The sequence below is a fragment of the Podarcis gaigeae genome (genome assembly GCF_964106915.1).
Source record: "Podarcis gaigeae genome assembly, chromosome: 18".
NCBI lineage: Eukaryota > Metazoa > Chordata > Lepidosauria > Squamata > Lacertidae > Podarcis > Podarcis gaigeae.
In genome coordinates, this window is record NC_139696.1 from 5,508,299 (window position 1) to 5,530,854 (window position 22,556).

General features: G+C 47.6%; 1 protein-coding gene across 3 annotated transcripts in view; it reads right to left on the bottom strand.

Annotated features, from left to right (window-relative positions):
- CERS4 (ceramide synthase 4) overlaps positions 1–22,556 on the bottom strand; it is a 107,163-nt gene that overhangs the window by 47,760 nt on the left and 36,847 nt on the right. The window contains exon 1 of one of the 3 annotated variants that reach the window (XM_083720620.1): positions 12,102–12,258. The exons of the other annotated variants lie outside the window; for them this stretch is intronic. The gene's annotated coding sequence lies outside the window, so the exon portion shown is untranslated. Of the gene's footprint in view, positions 1–12,101; positions 12,259–22,556 lie in introns of those variants that run through there. 3 annotated transcript variants of the gene reach the window in all.

A 22,556-nucleotide genomic window follows, 5' to 3' on the forward strand; every position in this document is an offset into this window, starting at 1 on the left:
ACACACAAACTTTTACTGATAATATTGTTGTTTAGTCGTTTCCGACTCTTCGTGACTCCATGGACCAGAGCACGCCAGGCACTCCTGTCTTCTACTGCCTCCCGCCGTTTGGTCAAACTCATGCTGCTAGCTTCGAGAACACTGTCCCACCATCTCGTCCTCTGTTGTCCCCTTCTCCTTGCGCCCTCCATCTTTCCCAACATCAGGGTCTTTTCCAGGGAGTCTTCTCTTCTCATGAGGTGGCCAAAGTCTTAGAGCCTCAGCTTCAGGATCTGTCCTTCCAGTGAGCACTCAGGGCTGATTTCCTTCAGAATGGAGAGGTTGGATCTTCTTGCAGTCCATGGAACTCTCAAGAGTCTCCTCCAGCACCAGAATTCCAAAAGCATCAATTCTTCGGTAATCAGCCTTCTTTGTGGTCCAGCTCTCACTTATTGATAATAGCTAGTCAGATAAATTAAGGATCTATACAATTTCGTAACATGCAGAGAATAACATTTGTTGATAAACCAGAGAGAGGAGCTGAAGGAAGTCTGGGGTGGGGAGGGGTGGGTGGGTAACGTTATGGGGAGTGGGGAGAAGGAAAAACAGGGGGGGAATTATGGAGGATTTAATTTTTGATAAAATGTTTGGTTGAAATTCCTAATACAGTGGTACCTCGGGTTACATACGCTTCAGGTTACATACACTTCAGGTTACAGACTCCGCTAACCCAGAAATAGTGCTTCAGGTTAAGAACTTTGCTTCAGGATGAGAACAGAAATCGTGGCGTGGCGGCAGCAGGAGGCCCCATTAGCTAAAGTGGTGCTTCAGGTTAAGAACAGTTTCAGGTTAAGAACAGACTTCCAGAACGAATTAAGTACTTAACCTGAGGTACTACTGTGTGGATGGATAGATAGATAGATAGACAGACAGACAGACAGACAGACAGACAGATAGATAGATAGATAGATAGATAGATGATAGATAGATAGATAGATGATATAGATAGATGATATAGATAGATAGATAGATAGATAGATAGATAGATAGATATAGATAGATGATAGATAGATAGATTGATAGATAGATGATAGATAGATAGATAGATAGATAGATAGATAGATATAGATAGATAGATATAGATAGATAGATGATAGATAGATAGATGATAGATAGATAGATGATAGATAGATAGATGATGATAGATAGATAGATAGATATAGATAGATATAGATAGATGATAGATAGATAGATAGATAGATAGATAGATAGATAGATAGATATAGATAGATGATAGATGATAGATGATAGATAGATAGATAGATAGATAGATAGATAGATAGATGATAGATAGATGATAGATAGATGATAGATAGATATAGATAGATGATAGATAGATAGATAGATGATAGATAGATATAGAAAGAAATATAGATATATATAAAGATTATTCTTTTGCAAACATGTTTGGCTGGGAAACTTGCCCCGAACCTTTGCCGTTTGCATGGAAACAGATCTGTGTGCTAGAAACTGCTGCAGCAAAGATGTAGGCCTGGCCCTCCTTTCCCTTCAGCTTTCCTTTGTCACCGAGAAAAGGAGAGCAAGTCGAGCAAGTCAGGGGCAGCCAGCCAGATTCCCTCTTTGCTCCCTCGCCACTATAAATTCTAGCCTCGTCCTCCGGGCCTGCGGGTGGCAAAGGCTGCCCGCACTCGCTGTCTGGGAAGGAGGAGAGGTTTGCAAACCTAAAGGACGGAGAGTCAGGAGAGAAATTCTGCCCCCAAATCCATCTCCTTCAACATCCTTTTCCCAATGGGGTCCTTTAGATTGGGGACCTCTCCCATTCCCAGGGTGGAGCCAGGAGCAAAATGTGCTTCTGTAGAAGGTTGCCTTAGAATCATCGAGTTGGTGGGCTAAAGATTTTGGATATAATATTCAGTTAGAATCCTGGGAAAGGTTAGGTAAAGGTAAAGGGACCCCTGACCATTAGGTCCAGTCGTGGCTGACTCTGGGGTTGCGGCGCTCAACTCGCTTTATTGGCCGAGGGAGGCGGTGTACAGCTTCTGGGTCTTGTGGCCAGCAGGACTAAGCCGCTTCTGGCGAACGAGAGCAGCGCACGGAAACGCCGTTTACCTTCCTGCTGGAGCGGTGCCTATTTATCTACTTGCACATTGACGTGCTTTCGAACTGCTAGGTTGGCAAGAGCAGGGACCGAGCAACGGGAGCTCACCCCGCTGCGGGGATTGGAACCACCGACCTTCAGATCGGCAAGTCCTAGGCTCTCTGGTTTAACCCACAGCGCCACCCGCATCCCTTGGGAAAGGTTAGAATCCTATCCATTCTGAAAGGAAATCAGCCCTGAGTGCTCATTGGAAGGACAGATCCTGTAGCTGAGGCTCCAAGACTTTGGCCACCTCATGAGAAGAGAAGACTCCCTGGAAAAGACCCTGATGCTGGGAAAGATGGAGGGCGCAAGGAGAAGGGGACGATGGAGGACGAGATGATGGGACAGTGTTGTCAAAGCTACCAGCATGAGTTTGACCAAACTGCAGGAGGCAGTGGAAGACAGGAGTGCCTGGCGTGCTCTGGTCCAGGGGGTCACGAAGAGTCGGACACGACTAAATGATTCAACAACAATAGGTATCTAAAGCCATTGGCTCATGTTTCCATGCAACCAGTCCATGCAGAATGCAGGCACCCTATATATAGAAAGGAGCAAACCAGTGATATTTTAGGGAGCAGGCTAGCAGGCGGGGCCCATGACTTACATCTCAGGAGCCTACACAACACAAAACACTGTTGCTGTATGTAGGTTTTGTTTTTTTTTGTTAATAATAATAATAATAATAATAATAATAATAATAATAATAATAATAATTTATACCCCGCCCATCTGGCTGGGCTTCCCCAGCCACTCTGGGCGGCTTCCAGAAAAATATTAAAATACTGTAATACATCAAACATTAAAAGCTTCCCTGAACAGGGCTGCCTTAAGATGCCTTCTGAATGTCAGGTAGTTGTTCTTCTCTTTGACATCTGATGGGAGGGCGTTCCACAGGGCGGGTGCCACTACCGAGAAGGCCCTCTGCCTGGTTATCTGTAACTTGGCTTCTCGCAGGGAGGGAACCGCCAGAAGGCCCTCGGTGCTGGACCTGAGTGTCCGAGCAGAACGATGGGGGTGGAGACGCTCCTTCAGATATACTGGACCGAGGCCGTTTAGGGCTTTAAAGGTCAGCACCAACACTTTGAATTGTGCTCAGAAACGTACTTTTATCTTATATTTTGAAAATGTACCTCCAGTGGTTTTTCCCCTTTAATTTTTTGGGGGGCCCCCAAGAGAGTGGGGCCCTAAGTTATAGCTTGTTTATCTTAAACCTAAATCCGGCACTGGGCAGAGAGCACAGTCGTCAGAATTACTTCCTCTTGAATATCTCTGATTCACCAGCAAGGCCCAGAGGCCCTGATCTCTTCCCACACCAAAAAACCCACACATACACAACCAACTCCACGATAATCTCTCCAGAACTGGTGGATCTACTTATTGCAGTCAACAGCTAATCCTGCACTTATCTTGGTTTCAACAATACACACACTCACGCTGTATTGTTTACGGTGCCAAAAGGGAAGCACCTAAATTTCTTCATCGATAAATCAACAACAACAATTCTCTATCAACAGCACTCCCCACTGAGTAGTTAGAATGTTTCTGCACATTCCACGCTTTCGCAAAAGCTTCAGCGATTAGCTAGGGAAAGGGTCAACTGGCAGCTAACTACATGTAGACTCCAGCCAGCTTTAGGCTTGTTTTTATACCGGCATGTGTCAAATATTGCCTATAATCTGTTTCCACTTCTCGGCAAAGGCTACTCACTACAAGACTGAGCTATGAATCACAGAGGTTCCTGGTGTGCAAGCCAGATTTTTTTCTCACCTTTAGTGAAAACCTGGACAAAGTTGCTGTCACTTTTTTGTTGTTGTCAAAGTTGTTGAGGTTTTTTTTTTTTTTTTTTTTTGAGGAACATCTCTTTCCCCCACCCCCCAAAATGTTTTTGGGCTTTTCTATGATTTTAAGGTCCGTACAGTTTAAGCTCTGGTTTTCCCAGTAGTGATGTATGGAAGTGAAAGCTGGTCTATAAAGAAGGCTGATCACCAAAGAATGGATGCTTTTGAATTCTGGTGCTGGAGGAGACTCTTGAGAGTCCCATGGACTGCAGGAAGATCAAACCTCTCCATTCTGAAGGAAATCAGCCCTGAGTGCTCACTGGAAGGACAGATCCTGAAGCTGAGGCTCCAAGACTTTGGCCACCTCATGAGAAGAGAAGGCTCCCTGGAAAAGACCCTGATGTTGGGAAAGATGGAGGGCACAAGGAGAAGGGGACGACGGAGGACGAGATGGTGGGAGAGTGTTCTCGAAGCTACCAGCATGAGTTTGACCCAACTGCGGGAGGCAGTGGAAGACAGGAGGGCCTGGCGTGCTCTGGTCCAGGGAGTCACGAAGAGGCGGACACGATTAAACGACTAAACAACAACAACAACAAATGATATATACTGTATTTTCTGGCATATAAGACTACTTTTTAACCCAGGAAAATCTTCTCAAAAGTCAGGGGTCGTCTTATACGACCTGGTTGAAATTATCAATTTGTCCCTTGACACGGGGACATTCCCAGGGGAACTGAAGGAAGCAGTGGTGTGTCCACTCTTAAAAAAAACTTCATTAGATCCCTTAGACCTATCCAATTACTGCCCAGTTTCAAATCTTCCATACCTGGGTAAGGTAATTGAGAGAGCGGTTGCTGAACAGCTTGGTAGGTTTCTGGAGGAAACATCGGCATTAGATCCATTTCCGTCCGGTTTCCGTCCTGGTTTTGGGACGGAGACGGCTCTGGTTGCCCTAACAGATGATCTCCGTAGACAACTGGATCTAGGCGGGTCAGGACTGCTGATCCTTTTAGATTTGTCAGCAGCCTTTGACATGGTCGATCATGATCTTCTGGACCACCGCCTTGCAGACGTAGGGATACAGGGCATAGCCCGTAACTGGTTGTGCTCTTTTATCTCTGGTCGGGGACAGAGGGTGGCATTAGGGAGGGAAATGTCATTGCGCCACTCCTTGGTGTGTGGAGTGCCGCAGGGCGCAATTCTCTCCCCGATGCTTTTTAACATCTTTATGCGCCCCCTTGCCCAGATTATCCGGAGCTATGGGCTGGGCTTTCACCAATATGCTGATGACACTCAGCTCTATCTGCTGATGGATGGCCACACTGACTCGGCCCCGAACACACTGACCAGATGCTTGGAAGCTGTGGCTGGATGGTTTCGTGGGAGCCGATTAAAACTAAATCCTTCGAAGACAGAGGTCCTATGGCTAGGTCGGGATGGCATGGGGATGAGGGACCAACTCCCTTCTCTTGCGGGGGCCCAATTAGTGCCATTGCCTTCCGTTAAGAGTTTGGGTGTAATCCTTGATGCCTCCCTTTCCATGGAGGCGCAAGTTACAGCAACAGCCAAGGCGACATTTTTCCACCTTCGCCGCATCAAGCAGTTGGTCCCTTACCTTTCCCGCCCCGACCTGGCCACAGTGATCCATGCGACGGTCATCTCCAGGCTTGACTACTGTAATTCGCTCTATGCGGGGCTGCCCTTGAAGCTGTCCCAGAAACTCCAGTGGGTGCAGAATGCTGCAGCGAGGCTCCTCACGGGGTCTCTGCCATGGGAGCATATTCACCCAGTTCTTTTCCAGCTGCACTGGCACCCGGTGGAGTACAGGGTCAGATTTAAGGTGCTGCTTTTGACCTTTAAAGCCCTTCACGGCCTAGGACCCTCGTACCTACGGGACCGCCTCTCCTGGTATGCCCCACGGAGAGCCTCATAAATAAGGTCCATAAATAACAACACCCTAGTGGTCCCAGGCCCTAAGGAAGTTAGATTGGCTTCAACCAGAGGCAGGGCCTTTTCAACACTGGCTCCGGTGTGGTGGAACGCTCTGCCTCATGAGACCAGGGCCCTGCAGGATCTGATTTCTTTCCGCAGGGCCTGTAAGACAGAGTTGTTCCGCCTGGCCTTTGGCTTGGAGCCAATTTGATTCCCCCCCCCCTCTCTCTCTCTCTTTTTCTCCTCTTTCTTTCTTTTCCTTCTCCTGCGATGAGGCTACATTTTAATATTTTAATGTTCCATTATTTTAATGTTGTATTTTATTTTTGTTTTTAAGTTGTAATCATTCATCTTGTTTTTATTATTGCTTGTAAGCCGCTCTGAGCCTGGCCTTGGCTGGGGAGGGCGGGGTATAAATTATTATTATTATTATTATTATTATTATTATTATACGCCGGCTACAGCAGCAGCTCCTGCAGCAACTCCCCACCAAAGGATAAAACGACCGCAAATTAAATCAGAGGATGCCAAGCTGTCTAGATGAAGCAGAAAATTGGCCCCAGAAGCCCCAGAAGGTTATTGTGTGTTTATTGTGTGAACCGCCCTGGGGCTGAGGGTGGTGTATCAACAATATTTAAAGTAATACTTAACAGAATAACTACAAGCTCCAGAAGGCCTCATAAATTTGCTCATGTGCCTTCTTGGCCTGGCTATTGGTTCTTAGGTGCAATTCTGTGCACCACAATTTAAGAAGGATGTTGGTAAGCTGGAAGGTGTGCGGAGGAGGGAGACCAGGATGAGCAAGGTTCATAGCCTGATGAGGAACAGTTGAAGGAACTGAGTACCGTATTTTTCGCTCTATAAGATGCACCAGACCACAAGACGCACCTAGTTTTTGGAGGAGGAAAACAATAAAAAAAATATTCTGAATCTCAGAAGCCAGAACAGCAAGAGGGATCGCTGCGCAGCGAAAGCAGCAATCCCTCTTGCTGTTCTGGCTTCTGGGATAGCTGCGCAGCCTGCGTTTGCTCCATAAGACGCACACACATTTCCCCTTACTTTTCAGGAGGGGAAAAGTGAGTCTTATAGAGCAAAAAATATGGTATGTTTAGCCTGGAAAAGAGGAGACTGAGAGGCGATATGAGAACCATCTTCAAATATCTCAAGCGCTGTCCCATGGAGGAGGGAGCAAGCTTGTTTACTCCCGCTCGGGAGGGCAGGACTCGAACCCATGGCTTCAAGTCGCAAGACCGGAGATTCCAACTAAATATCAGGAAGAACTTTCTAACAGTGAGAGACGTCCAGCCGTGGAACAGTCTCCCACGAGAGGTGGTGGTCTCCTTCCTTGGAGGTTTTTAAGCAGAGGTTGGACGCCCATCTGTTATGGATGCTTTAGTTGAGATTCCTGCATCTCAAGAGGTTGGGATAGAGGACCTTAGGGGGTACCTTCTAACTCTAAAATTCTAGAATTTGTACATTGTTATCTGGATTTTCCCCCATTCCTGCCTGGAGCTCCCAGGTATTCAGCTTGTCCAAAGCCGTTTCTCTCTGACTGCAGTAATAATAATAATAATAATAATAATAATAATAATACCAAACTTTTTGAAGACATCTGAAGGCAGCCCTGATTAGGGAAGCTTTTAATGTTTGGTAGGTTGTTGTATTTTAGTGTTTTGTTGGAAGCTGCCCAGAGTGGCTGGGGAAACCCAGCCAGATGGGTGGGGTATTATTATTATAAATTTATACCCCACCCATCTGGCTGAGTTTCCCCAGCCACTCTGGGTGGCTTCTGACAGACTACAGTGGCACCTTGGTTCTCAAACTTAATCCGTTCCAAAACCAAAGCGTTCCAAAACCAAGGCGCGCTTTCCCATAGAAAGTCATGCAAAACGGATTGATCTGTTCCAGACTTTTCAAAACAGCCCTTAAAGCAGCAATTGAATATGAATTTTACTATCTAACGAGACCATTGATCCATAAAATGAAAGCAATAAACAATGTACTGCAGTCACACAATCCGTCCATCAATCAGTAACTGAACTGGGTTTCAACGCAGTCACAAAAACAAAACAAAAAAGAGCCACGAAAACAAAAACGCAAAATTAATAGCAAAAACAGACAGACCTCAGCGTAACACTCAAATCAGAAGTGTAACGCTCAAAATGGAGCACGTTCGGCTTCCGAAAAAAGTTCGCAAACCAGAAGACTTACTTTTGGGTTTTCAGTGTTTGGGTTCCAAGTTGTTTTGAGTACCAAGGCGTTTGAGAACCAAGGTACCACTATTTTAAAGACACAATAAAACATCATAAATCTTCCCTAAACAGGGTTGCTTACAATTTGGAAGTGGTTTGCATGGAGCTTTCCAGTGCTGGAACTGCCAGGCTAGGGCATCCATCTCCGGTCCTCAATTTCTGGCAGAAAGTTACCCCTGTTCCCAAAATCCAAGCCCGGTGAGAGAAAAGGCCTCTGGGCTGAAACAAAATCCCCTTTTCGGTGCCCCCCCAACCGCTCGGAAGCATTAAATAGCTCTTTGCATTCATCAAATGGCAAGATGACCTTTTGCAGGAGCCAAGAGCGCCCGAGTCCACCATAACTTCAGGCAAAGGGCCTTGTGTGCATGTGTGTCGTCTAACAGTTTCGTTTCTATAGCAACCGGGTCCCCAGGATTTCCCGGGAAACGCCAGAGAGGCGCTTGGGCCCATCGGCCAGCTCGGATTTACTGTATTTTTTGCTCTATAAGACTCACTTTTTCCCTCCTAAAAAGTAAGGGGAAATGTGTGTGCGTCTTATGGGGTGAATGCAGGCTGCGCAGCTATCCCAGAAGCCAGAACAGCAAGAGGGATTGCTGCTTTCACTGCGCAGCGATCCCTCTTGCTGTTCTGGCTTCTGAGATTCAGAATATATTTTTTTCTTGTTTTCCTCCTCCAAAAACTGGGTGTGTCTTGTGGTCTGGTGCGTCTTACAGAGCGAAAAATACGGTATTTATTTTCAAGCAAATCAGGAGAATTCTGAAGAGAGCTATTCTACCACTGATGGGCTTGTCCATAAGATGATATTGAGCCATCCTTATTATTATCCTTACCACTGTTTTGTTAAAATAATTTCAGTTCTAGAAAATAAAGTGATGAAATGGGGGGGAAGAAGGAGAGGAAACTTGCAAAAAATACAATGCGAAAGAAAGATCTTGTAGGATACAGAAGCTATAACCAGTTGCATTTCCATATGTTATTATCTAGACGTATGAGACATATTACAGTATTGTCCTAATGTTGTTGTTTTGTCGTTTTGTCATGTCTGACTCTTCGTGACCCCATGGACAAATTCTGCGTCCACATGCAATCTGTTTGTAGAATCCATTTCTGTTGTCTAGTTGTCAACGTCCATACCATGGGTATATAATTCAAAAGTATTTGTTCTTCTGAAAAATGTAACTTTTTTTGTGCGTAATTGTACTTATATAGTCCGGCGCTTTTTCACAAAGCTTAGTGAGAATAGGGCACTGTAAGAAGATATGTTCAAAAGAGACATTATCCTCACTAAATCTCCAGCAAAGAGCTAAATTAGATAGTCCTTTTCTTACTAACAAAGTGGAATCCAATCGATTCTGAATATTATGTTCTGTTGTGTAAGTTGTGGTTTAAGAGCCGTCGATGCCATTAGTAAAACACTTCCCCACTTTGTAGCTCAGGGTTTCCCAAACTTGGGCCTCCAGCTGTTTTTGGACTACAAGCCCAAGGGATGATGGGAGTTGTAGTCCAAAAACAGCTGGAGACCCAAGTTTTGGGAAACTCTGGTCTTGGTAATATTGAAAAGTTCAATTCATCATTCCAGTGGTTTCTTAGAGTCTGCATATCAAACTCACTTATTAGTAACAGATATCTATAGAAGATCATAGCCACTGATCCCATCACCTCCTAGCAAATAGAAGGGGAAGAAATGGAGGCAGTGAGAGATTTGACTTTATTGGGCTCCATGATCACTGCAGATGGTGACAGCAGCCACGAAATTAAAAGACGCCTGCTTCTTGGGAGAAAAGCAATGACAATCCTAGACAGCATCTTAAAAAGCAGAGACATCAGCTTGCCAACAAAGGTCCGTATAGTTAAAGGTCTGGTTTTCCCAGTAGTGATGTATGGAAGTGAGAGCTGGACCATAAAGAAAGTTGATCGCCAAAGAATGGATGCTTTTGAATTCTGGTGCTGGAGGAGACTCTTGAGAGTCCCCTGGACTGCAAGAAGAGCAAACCTCTCCATTCTTAAGGAAATCAGCCCTGAGTGCTCACTGGAAGGACAGATCCTGAAGCTGAGGCTCCAAGACTTTGGCCACCTCATGAGAAGAAAAGACTCCCTGGAAAAGACCCTGATGTTGGGAAAGATGGAGGGCACAAGGAGAAGGGGACGACAGAGGACGAGATGGTGGGACAGTGTTCTTGAAGCTCCCAGCATGAGTTTGACCAAACTGCGGGAGGCAGTGGAAGACAGGAGTGCCTGGCGTGCTCTGGTCCAGGGGGTCACGAAGAGGCGGACATGACTAAACGACTCAACAACAACAACAAAAGCAAGTAAACACCGGCAATTAAAAACAAAAGAGCGAAAGCTACATGTGTACCTAACTCTATATTTTAGAAAGTTGTTTGCTCGCGGTGCATTTTGGATAATGATATCAAGATTTGCACAACTGCACCTGAGGGCGAGCAGCCAACCCTCGGGTGCCATTTTGAATCAAGATGGTGGGCAGGAGCTTTCAAAAGCCTGCTTATTCTAACCACTGAACAACGCTGCCTACGAGACTGCTGGGACCACGTCCGCAGAGTGAGATACATTTCTATCCACAAGTAAATGGTTCAAAACTGAGACTCGCTGCAAGGTAATAATAATAATCATCATCATCGTACCAAAAGAGTTAAAACACACACACACACACACACACAAACATTGTATGCCAAAAGAAGGAGAGGTTTAAAACAAATGGCTTTTGAGAACAATGGAGTAAACGGAACTAGGAAGATTAATAGCAAACATTAGAGACCAAAATGCCTCCCAAAATAATAATTGAGGACTGGAGACCTGTCACTGGGTATTTAAAGAACTGCTATCCGGATGCGAAAATGTGAGCAGGACTTGAAATATGAGCAACGGAGTTAGTTGTTAAGATAAATAGCTTAGCATATACATGAGAAGGGTAAATATGCAAAGCACGGGAGGTGAGGTTGGGAAGTCAATGGATAAAGTCATTTATTTATGTTAACATTTGTGAAGTGTTTCTCTTTTTTGTGTGTTAAAACACCAATAAATATAATATAATAATAATAATAATAATAATAATAATAATAATAATAATAATAATAATAATAATAAATTTTATTTATATCCCACCCTCCCCAGCCGAAGCCGGGCTCAGGGCGGCTAACAACAATAAAACAGTACAAAAGTACAACACAAACAACACTCTAAAATCATTCATTATAAAATTAATTAATTTGAAATAGTAGCAGTAAAGGTAAAGTGGCTCATGACCATTAGGCCCAGTCGTGGCCGACTCTGGGGTTGCGGCGCTCATCTCGCTTTACTGGCCGAGGGAGCCGGCGTACAGCTTCCGGGTCATGTGGCCAGCAGGACTAAGCCACTTCTGGCGAACCAGAGCAGCCCACGGAAACGCCGTTTCCCTTCCCGCCGGAGTGGTACCTATTTATCTACTTGCACTTTGAGGTGCTTTGGAACTGCTAGGTGGGCAGGAGCAGGGACCGAGAAATGGGAGCTCACCCTTTCGCAAGGATCGAACCGCCGACCTTCTGATCGGCAAGCCCTAGGCTCTGTGGTTTAACCCACAGCGCCACCCGCGTCCCATATAGTAGTAGCAGTAGCAGTAATAATAAAAATTAAAAAAATAATAAAAACAGGAATGGGACATCGAGGGCCGCGTTCTGATTTGGGATAACTTTCTGGGGGCCACACCAACCTGGCTGGCATATACATTCTCCTTCTCTCTCTCCCTCTCCCTCTCCCTCTCTCTCTCTCACACACACACAAACAAAGACACACACCTGCTGCTCAAATTTCTCCATCTTTCACCCAGGTAACCCAACAGCACCATTGAAATTGAAGGACACCCTCCACGCAGGTGAAGAACTCAATGAGCTACCTTCGCGAGGGCCACACGCCTGCCCCCCTGGGTCTCAGGCAGGGAGGTCCTGCTCCGAAACGAAGCAAGCCGATCCTCCACCCCCGTAAAGCTCACCCCCAAGCTCTGACCTTGCACAAAAGCCGCTTTTGAGGTCCAAAGCGGCTCCCTCTGACGCCGCCGTGGCAGCTTCCAGCCTCTTCTCAGGGCAGGAAAAGCAACAAATGAGATTAAGCTGATGTTTCCCTTTAAGGATCCCTTTTTATCAGATTAACTCGGCTGCCTCCACCCACGGTTTGCATTCTCTCTCTCCTTTAATTTGCTGCAAGGCCACAGATCATTGCAGCTGCCAGTCCCTTACCTCAAAGGAGAGGAGACCGTGGTGTTCCGAAACTCGCACTCGCACCCTGCAGATGTTTCCTGCCCGGCAGCCCACGTGCAAACCGGAGCTGCTTCTGCAGGAAGGCAGCTCAAATCAACCCCTCGCTTTTGCCCATGTCGCCTAGTGTGCACAGCACTGGCTGGCAGCAGCTGTTTCGGGGGCACGGAAGGGTTATTCCCGCAATCTGCCGACTTATTCGGCACCCTCTTGCATTTCTCGGGTGTCCTGTTCCAGGCTTCCTCAACCTCGGCCCTCCAGGTGTTTTTGGCCTACAATTCCCATGATCCCTAGCTAGCAGGACTGGTAGACAGGGATGATGGGAATTGTAGTCTCAAAACATCTGGAGGGCTGAGGTTGAGGACGCCTGTCCTATTTCATCATCCAGTTACAGATAGGTAGCCGTGTTGGTCTGCCATAGTCAAAACAAAACAAAATCTTTCCAGTAGCACCTTAAAGACCAACTAAGTTAGTTCTTGGTATGAGCTTTTGTGTGCTAAGAACTAAGAACTAACTTAGTTGGTCTTTAAGGTGCTACTGGAAAGAATTTTTTTTGTTTTGACTATTGCATCATCATCATCATTGTTTTTAATACAGTGGTACCTCGGGTTAAGTGCCGTACTTAATGCGTTCTGGAGGTCCGTTCTTAACCTGAAGCACCACTTTAGCTAATGGGGCCTCCTGCTGCCGCCGCGCCGCCGGAGCACGGTTTCTGTTATTATCCTGAAGCAAAGTTCTTAACCTGAAGCACTATTTCTGGGTTAGCGGAGTCTGTAACCTGAAGCGTATGTAACCTGAGGTACCACTGTATTCTGTTGAGAGCTGCCCAGAGTGGCTGGGGAAACCCAACCAGATGGGTGGGGTATAAATAAACTATTATTATTATTATTATTATTATTATTATTATTATTATTATTAGGGACATGGGTGGCGCTGTGGGTTAAACCACAGAGCCTAGGACTTGCCGATCAGAAGGTCAGCGGTTCGAATCCCCGCGATGGGGTGAGCTCCTATTGCGCGGTCCCAGCTCCTGCCAACCTAGCAGTTCAAAAGTATGTCAAAGTGCAAGTAGATAAATAGGTACTGCTCCGGCGGGAAGGTGAACAGCGTTTCCGTGCGCTGCTCTGGTTTGCCAGAAGCGGCTTAGTCCTGCTGGCCACATGACCTAGAAAAACTGTCTGCAGACAAACGCCGGCTCCCTCGGCCAGTAAAGCGAGATGAGCGCTGCAACCCCAGAGTCATCCGTGACTGGACCTAATGGTCAGGGGTCCCTTTACCTTTACCCCTACCCATTAGGTCCAGTCGCGGCTAACTCTGGGGTTGCGGCGCTCATCTCGCTTTATTGGCCAAGGGAGCCGGCGTACAGCTTTCAGGTCATGTGGCCAGCATGACTAAGCTGCTTCTGGCGAACCAGAGCAGCGCGCGGAAACGCCGTTTACCTTCCCGCTGGAGTGGCACCTATTTATCTACTTGCACTTTGACGTGCTTTCGAACTGCTAGGTTGGCAGGAGCAGGGACCGAGCAACGGGAGCTCACCCCGTTGCGGGGATTCGAACTGCCGACCTTCTGATCGGCAAGCCCTAGGCTCTGTGGTTTAACCCACAGCGCCACCCGTGTCCCAGTGGTCAGGGGTACCTTTACCTTTTACTGTAAGAGGCAGGGAGAGACTATTTCTACTTCTCAGGCGGGGGCTGTTTGCCCCTCGGACATCCCTTCCTCTTGTGGCAACACCCCCTGCCTGCAAGAATGTTAGTGCATTCCTCCTGGGACTCCAAAACCTGCCTCGGGTTGTCCCGAAATATTTGCATCTTCCTCTGCTACTTCCAGGATACAGATCGTGATGCTCCTCTGATGACCTGCCAGCTTTCTGCAGAGGTCACCTGGCATGCTGGGTGGAATGAGAAGAAGCGTTTCATCTGAGTCTTCTTGGCAGGACAGTGGGAACTTCAGGAGATCCCTGAGGCTCTGTCTCCTGCATCAAAAGCCCAGGATCCTGTTTTTTCTGGTCCCTCCAGGAAAAAAACCCCACAGGCAGGAGGACAAGAACTCCTCTCCCACTGTGACTCGCAAGAACTTCAGAGGTGTCTCGGATACGGCCAGTGGTCCCATTTTGGCCAGCATCCGGTTCCCACAATGGCACAGCCATTGGTCTCAGATGCCCGCAGACAAGACCTCCTGTTTTGCTATCATTCATTAGACAGTAAGACAATAGCTTTGCTAGATCAGATGCAGGGAAGGTTACGGTAGAGCATCCTATCCCCTGCAGGTGGTGTTTTTTCTTGAGATGAGCACGACCCACCAATAACCTGCAGATCTCAAGCTCTCAAATTCTCGAGCCTCTGTTGGCAACATAGGCAGGATTCCAGCTGGGTCTGGCGCCATAAAACCGCTTTGCAAAATCTGCAGACTTGAATATTAGCAAGTCCTCGTTGCGTGGTTCAGACACCGGGCTGCTATCTCCATCATGCGTGACCACAACGAAGGATGACCTATGTCCATCTAATTGCCACTCCCTGCTAACAACCAACAGATTAATGAATTGGATGTTGTTGAGTCGTTTAGTCGTGTCCGACTCTTCGTGACCCCCTGGACCAGAGCACGCCAGGCACTTCTGTCTTCCACAGGGGGTCATGAAGAGTCGGACACGACTAAGCGACTAAACAACAACAACTGTCCGCATAACACAGCAGCATAAGAGCATCCTTGCAGCTCAGTTGCCTCCGAACGAATGCCACTATGGGGAAAATAAATCCCCTTGTGCCAAAAAGCATTCTGCTCGGCTGCAAACAGGGTCGCCAGCCAAACATGCAAGTTCATGTGTTTTCTTCTAATAAGCCGTTTGTCAGAATCAGGGTTACCTGGCAGCATCTTAAGTCTGCCGCTGCACACCTGAAACCTGCAGGCGAGAGATACCATAATGAGGACAAGGTGGTACGTATAGGAACATTTTTGCGGAGACCTGTGCCAAGTCCACAGGTGTGCCGTAGGGATATAAGCTCCCATCTCAGGCTCCACAACACATTTTCTTTCAAGGGCCAAATTCCCTCCCGGTTCATTTGCCAGAGTTGGGTAGCACAAACGTTCTATCTACCTCTCCTTTTCATCTCCTCCTCTCCTTTCTCTCATGTTACATCCCTCCCTCTCTCTTTTTGCAGGATCACAGCACGGCAGAGTTGCAAGGGACACCTGGGGGGTCATCTAGTCCAACCCCCTGCAATGTAGGAATCTCAATGCGCAGCTCCCCGCCCCCATCCAAGTTGAAACCGTATCGGACCCTGCTTAGCTTTGCAGATGTGCCGGCGGTTTTATTGCTGCGCCAGCTTTAGCTCCCTCTTTCGGACACCCTGGTTTTGATCACCCCCAGGGACGCGGGTGGCGCTGTGGTTAAACCACAGAGCCTAGGGCTTGCTGATCAGAAGGTTGGCGGTTCGAATCCCCGCGACGGGGTGAGCTCCCGTTGCTCGGTCCCTGCTCCTGCCAACCTAGCAGTTCGAAAGCACGTCAAAGTGCAAGTAGATAAATAGGTACCACTCTGGCAGGAAGGTAAACAGCGTTTCCGTGCACTGCTCTGGTTCGCCAGAAGCGGCTTAGTCCTGCTGGGCACATGACCCGGAAGCTGTACGCCGGCTCCCTCGGCCAATAAAGTGAGATGAGCGCCGCAAATCCAGAGTCAGTCACGACTGGACCTAATGGTCAGGGGTCCCTTTACCTTTATCTATTTCTCTCTCCTTCCGTCCCCACCCCATCCCCATTCTCACTTGCTTTTTGATGATGATAATAAAAAAATATTATTTATACCTCGCCCATCTGGCTGGGTTTCCCCAGCCACTCTGGGCGGCTCCCAACAGAATATGAAAAGCACGATAGAACATCAAACATTAAAAACTTCCCTAAACAGGGCTGCCTTCAGATGTCTTCTAAAAGTCAGATAGTTGTTTATTTCCTTGGCATCTGATGGGAGGGCGTTCCACAGGGTGGGCGCCACCACCGAGAAGGCCCTCTGCCTGGTTCCCTGTAGCCTCACTTTTCGCAGGGAGGGAACCGCCAGAAGGCCCTCGGCGCTGGATCTCAGTGCGGATGGAGACACTCCTTTCGTGAGAGAACACAAGATGTTTGCATATCTCTGGGGTGCCAAAAACAGCAAGCTGGCCGGACAGAAAGGCCCTTGCACACTTGGCAAGGAGCTTTATTGCCCAATTGTACCCGAACTCTAGTAGCCTCAAGGTTAGATTAGTGCAACCCAGAACTGTCTCTAAAGACAGTTTAGAAACTTCAACCAGTGTAGAATTCGGCAACCAAGTTGCTCACTGGGACAAGACAGTTTGAGCATATTGCAAGGATCCTGACCCTACTCCACTGGCTGCCAGTGACTTTCTAAGTGTCCCTATTTTCCAGAGACAGTCCCGGATTTACAGAAGCCATTTGGTTTCTGATTTGATCCCGGAATGGCCCACTTCTCCTTAGGACGTCCCTATTTTCATCGGGGAAATGTTGGAATATACAATGGCAGCTGTTTATCAGCTCCATCTGGTACACAGGATGAGACCCTCCCTGCCTGCAGACTGTCTCGCCAGAGTGGCACATGCTCTGGTTATCTCCCGCTTGGACTACTGCAATGCGCTCTACGCGGGGCTGCCTTTGAAGGTGACCCAGAAACTACAACTAATCCAGAATGCGGCAGCTAGACTGGTGACTAGGAGCGGCTGCCGAGACCATATAACACCGGTCTTGAAAGACCTACATTGGCTCCCAGTACGTTTCCAAGCACAATTCAAAGTGTTGGTGCTGACCTTTGAAGCCCTAAACGGCCTCGGTCCAGTATACCTGAAGGAACGTCTCCACCCCCATTGTCCAGCCCGGACACCTGGGTCCATCTCCCAAGGGCCTTCCGGCGGTTCCCTCGTTACGAGAAGCCAAGTTACAGGGAACCAGGCATAGGGCCTTCTCGGTAGTGGCACCCACCCTGTGGAACGCTCTGCCACAAGATGTCAAAGAGAAAAATAACTACCAAACTTTTAGAAGACATCTGAAGGCAGCCCTGTTTAGGGAAATTTTAATGTTTAATAAGTTATTGTATTTTAGCGTTCTGTTGGAAGCCGCCCAGAGTGGCTAGGGAAACCCAACCAGATGGGCAGGGTATAAATAATAAATTATTATTATTATTATTATTATTATTATTATTATTATTATTATACCTTGGTTTAAGGACAGCTTAGTTTTTGAAAAACTTAATTAAGAAAGCGGCAAACCTGGAAGCAGGTGTTTTGGTTTGTGAGCTTTGCCTTGGAATAAGAACATGTTTCGCTTCCTGTTGAGTGTGTTCCATTTGTAAACTGAGTCCCCCGCTGCTATGGAAAAGCATGCCTTGCTTTAAGAATGCTTTGGTTTAAGAACGGATTTCCGGAACGGATTAAGTTCATAAACCAAGGTACCACTGTACCTGAAGGAGCATCTCCACCCCCATCTTCCAGGCCGGACACTGAGGTCCAGCTCCAAGGGCCTTCTGGCCATTCCCTCCCTGCGAGAAGCGAGGTTCCCGGGAACCCAGCAGAGAGCACTTCACTGGCTAGCGATTATCTTCTGGGCCCAATTCAAAGTACTGCTTTTGACCTATAAAAGAAGCACATTCAGACCCTCCAACTGTCTCTATTTTCCAGGGACGGTCCCGGTTTCTGACTTGATCCCAGAATGCCCCACTTTCCCTCTTTCCATCTGAGACACGCTGGAAAGTATGGAATAGGACATCTCCGTTTTCATCAAATGTTGGAGGGGACAGAAATGCAAACCACATTTGCACATCTAAAGAGGAACCAAAAGCATTCTCTTTAAAAGAGAGGGGGGGGGAAGATGGGGATTTATTTTCTAACCCTGCTGCCCAAGCAGCAAACTCAGAAACGCAGCCGCTGGTCTTTTGACTTTCCCGTTTTAAAAATAAACACGGCCCGGCTTGTCTCGTGAACAAGGCCGTGCGTCGCCTGTGCAATGCTGTCGCACGCCAGAGTCGAAGGTGTCCTCGGAAGTGCATGACAAGGCTTTTCCTCCGCCCCCCCCCAATCTATTTTTGCCACACAATCCGCTTTGCACTTTAAGTCCCCGAGGCTCTCTCTCTCTCTCTGTGCAAACGGGGGTAAAGAGCTCTGAGGGATTTCAGATGCTGTGCAAGAATAGCCACAGCTTAATCCTACCCGGGGCAGACGGACAACGTTTCCAAGGAGAAGGAAACGACAAAAGGGTGGAATAGGAAGCTGTCGGAACCAGAATCTACATCTGCATCTCAGAAAACCACTACCTATGGAAGACAGCGGTGGTTGCCTGCAACTAAATCCTACTCAAAGTAAATCCATTGGAAATATAGGGGGTGCCGGCCAATTTCAGTCCCTCTGTCTCATGGGTAGGCAAACTAAGGCCGGATCCGGCCCAATCGGCTTCTAAATCCAACCCACGGACACTCTGGGAATCAGTGTGTTTTTGTTGTTGTTGTTGAGGCGTTTAGTCGTGTCTAACTCTTCGCGACCCCCTGGACCAGAGCACGCCAGGCACTCCTGTCTTCCACTGCTTCCCGCAGTTTGGTCAAACTCATGCTGGTAGCTTCGAGAACACTGTCCCACCATCTCGTCCTCCGTCGTCCCCTTCTCCTTGTGCCCTCCATCTTTCCCAACATCAGGGTCTTTTCCAGGGAGTCTTCTCTTCTCCTGAGGTGGCCAAAGTCTTGGAGCCTCAGCTTCAGGATCTGTCCTTCCAGTGAGCACTCAGGGCTGATTTCCTTCAGAATGGAGAGGTTTGATCTTCTTGCAGTCCATGGGACTCTCAAGAGACTCCTCCACCACCATAATTCAAAAGCATCAATGTTTCAGCGTATCCTTTTATTTAAACTGCATCTCTGGGTTATTTGTGGGGCATAGGAATTCGTTCATTCCCCCCCCCCCAAAAAAAAGATTTTTTTTTGGCGACTTTCTCACCGAGAAAAGCTCATTCATATCGCACCCAGAGGAGACCCCAGTCCAGGCCCAATCCTGTTCCCTTAGACCACTGGTTGTCTGTCCCATGATACTCTGCCAACCCTCCATTCCACTTCATTTTCTCCAGCTCCTCTAAAAGTTATGTAACTTTGCATTCTTGGCACAGATGTTTTTGCAGAACGAGATCTGTCTGCTCAAAAGCGAAGCTCGGAAGTGGGTCTCTGTTAAGTGTGAAAGGGGATTTCCTGTGCAGAAAGTTTCGCCGACGAGCGGTTAGGAAGAATAATAATAATTCACTAGACTGTACGGAATCATCTGAAATTTGTGGGGGAAAACAATCCTTTTGAATTCTACGGGCCGAAGACATGGAATCTAACAAAGGGACAATATGAAGGGACTCTCTGAGCCCTTACGACGGCAAAAAGATGTTGTATGAACAGGAATAATAATAATCGAGGGACGCGGGTGGCACTGTGGGTTAAACCACAGAGCATAGGGCTTGCCAATCAGAAGGTCGGCAGTTCGAATCCCCGTGACGGGGTGAGCTCCCATTGCTCGGTCCCTGCTCCTGCCCACCTAGCAGTTCAAAAGCACGTCAAAGTGCAAGTAGATAAATAGGTACCACTCCCGCGGGAAGGTAAACGGCGTTTCCGTGCGCTGCTCTGGTTCGCCAGAAGCGGCTTAGTCATGCTGGCCACATGACCCGGAAGCTGTACACCGGCTCCCTCGGCCAGTAAAGCGAGATGAGCGCCGCAACCCCAGAGTCGGCAACAACTGGACCTAATAGTCAGGGGTCCATTTACCTTTACCTAATAATAATAATAATAATAATAATAAGGCTTTCTTTAATGACTGAAGAGACGTACAAACTCGCTAGACACAAACAAGTTGCGTGGAATCACAGACTTGCCACGCACAAAGTCAACAGTATTTGGAATTCCATTTTATAAATACCCTATTAGGTTAAGGTTTGGTGAACTACAATAATATTATTTTTGGTAATGCATACAGTTTTTCTGTTGTGCTGTTTTGTTTTCTTACACTGTCCTGTTTCATTTCTTCTTCTTTTTTGTCCCTTATTTTGTCCCTTATCTTACATCGTGCCTTGTATTTATGTGGTTTTTAGAAAAATTATAATTCAATAAGGAATATAAAACTATGTACCTCTCTCTCTTTCTCAACAGATATGAAACTTGAGCATAAAAGTTTTCACTGCCATCCATTACAGACTGTGTCCTAAGATTTAACCTCAGAGAACAATTTGTATAGTCTGAGGATCAAAGTAATGAGAACATTTCTTTTTTTAAAAAAAGGTTGCAAGGGGAAACAAGCAAAATCTGGGCAAGAACATTTTGAGCCAGGAGTTTAGAATTTAACTTTGCAGGGGCCTCAAACATTCATTGTCCTGATCTGCTAATGGGGAACGAGAGACGCAGAGAGAAACCAGCCTTTTAAAGATCACCATTTAATGCTTAATATTTAATTTCGCTGCCCAACCAGCCTGGACGGAATTTTGAAACCACGCTCCCAGCACCTAAGGGAAGCAAGGCAAAAATATGAACCAGTCATCCCAAAGGTCTGGGCACTGTGTGATCAAAGGGATCTCCATAAACAGAATTGATGTGTGTGTGCAAGCTCTAATTTGCAGGTGGATCCTATTCTTTTGCTCGGGGGAAAGATCCCGACGCCATGCGCAGAAGCTGTGAGAAGGGCAAATTCCATGTTAGAGGGCATCGTTTGATTTCATTCACGCAGGTTCTTTTATTTATCCTAGAGCTGGAAGCGCCAAGCCCAAACCCCTGAGCTGCAGGAATCTTTTGCCCAACGTGGGGTTTGAACCCGCGAGCCAGAAATTAAGAGTCTTGAGTCCTACCAGCTGAGCTAAGGAGGCCGGTTCGCAAGATTAAAAACAGACATCACCTTGCCAACAAAGGTCCGTATAGTTAAAGCTATGGTTTTCCCAGTAGTGATGTATGGAAGTGAGAGATGGACCATCAAGAAGGCTGGTCGCCAAAGAATGGATGCTTTTGAATTCTGGTGCTGGAGGAGACTCTTGAGAGTCCCATGGACTGCAAGAAGATCAAACCTCTCCATTTGGAAGGAAATCAGCCCTGAGTGCTCACTGGAAGGACAGATCCTGAAGCTGAGGCTCCAAGACTTTGGCCACCTCAGGAGAAGAGAAGACTCCCGGGAAAAGACCCTGATGTTGGGAAAGATGGAGGGCACAAGGAGAAGGGGACGACAGAGGACGAGATGGTTGGATAGTGTTCTCGGAGCTACCAGCATGAGTTTGACCAAACTGCGGGAGGCAGTGGAAGACAGGAGGGCCTGGCGTGCTCTGGTCCAGGGGGTCACGAAGAGGCGGACACGACTAAACGACTAAACAACAACAAGAAGTTGCCGTTGGCATCTTTCTGCTGCCGAGGGCAAAGTCAAACTGCTGTGTTAGCAGCACCAGAGTTGACCTCCCGACGGGGCAGAAGTTGTTTTTGTTGTTGCAATCCATCTGCACACCTGTCTTACCCATAAAGGCTAGTGGCATGGGGTGCCAGGGCGCCATGTTCTGGAGGGCGCCAAGCAAGCGTCCGAGGAACACCAAACGAGCTCGCTGAGTGAGCAAGGGTGCGTGCGCCGTTCCTTCTGAGCGTCAGCTCAATTTTTTCTCTTTTAGCCTGCAGGCGCCGAATTCTGCGGGGTGCCAGAAGGCTAAAAGGGGAAAAACTGAGCCAACGCTTGGTGGTAGTTGCACACGTGCTCTCGCTCGCTCAGTGTGCTGCCTGCCGTGGCCACCGTGATACGAAGAGGCCAGCTGAGCCAGGAGGTGCCGCGTCCAGCCTCCACCTCTTTCCCGCCGGAGGAGCCGCCCTCCAGCCGCTGCCCGGCTCCTCCAGCCTTAAAAAAAAGGTTGGCAACTCTGGGAAAGAGGTGCCAAAGGGATCTTTGCACCACGGCGCCGGATATGCTTAAGATGGCCCTGTCATAGCTGTCAACTTACAGATTTGAAAATAAGGGACCAGCAGCCTCAAAAATAAGGGATCAGCAGCCAAAATAAGGGATTTTCCAAGCACAGGTATGTTCAACTTCTGAGCCCCTCCAAGCCAAAGGCAGAAAGCCCAGCCAGCAGCCAAACGAAGCCTCAAGCGGTGGTTCCCACAGCGCAGCAACCCGGCAAAGGGGATGCAGCAAGGGAAACCACCGTCACCTCTCCGCTGGGAAGCGCTGAGCAAAGGCGAGTCCCCAGGCAACGC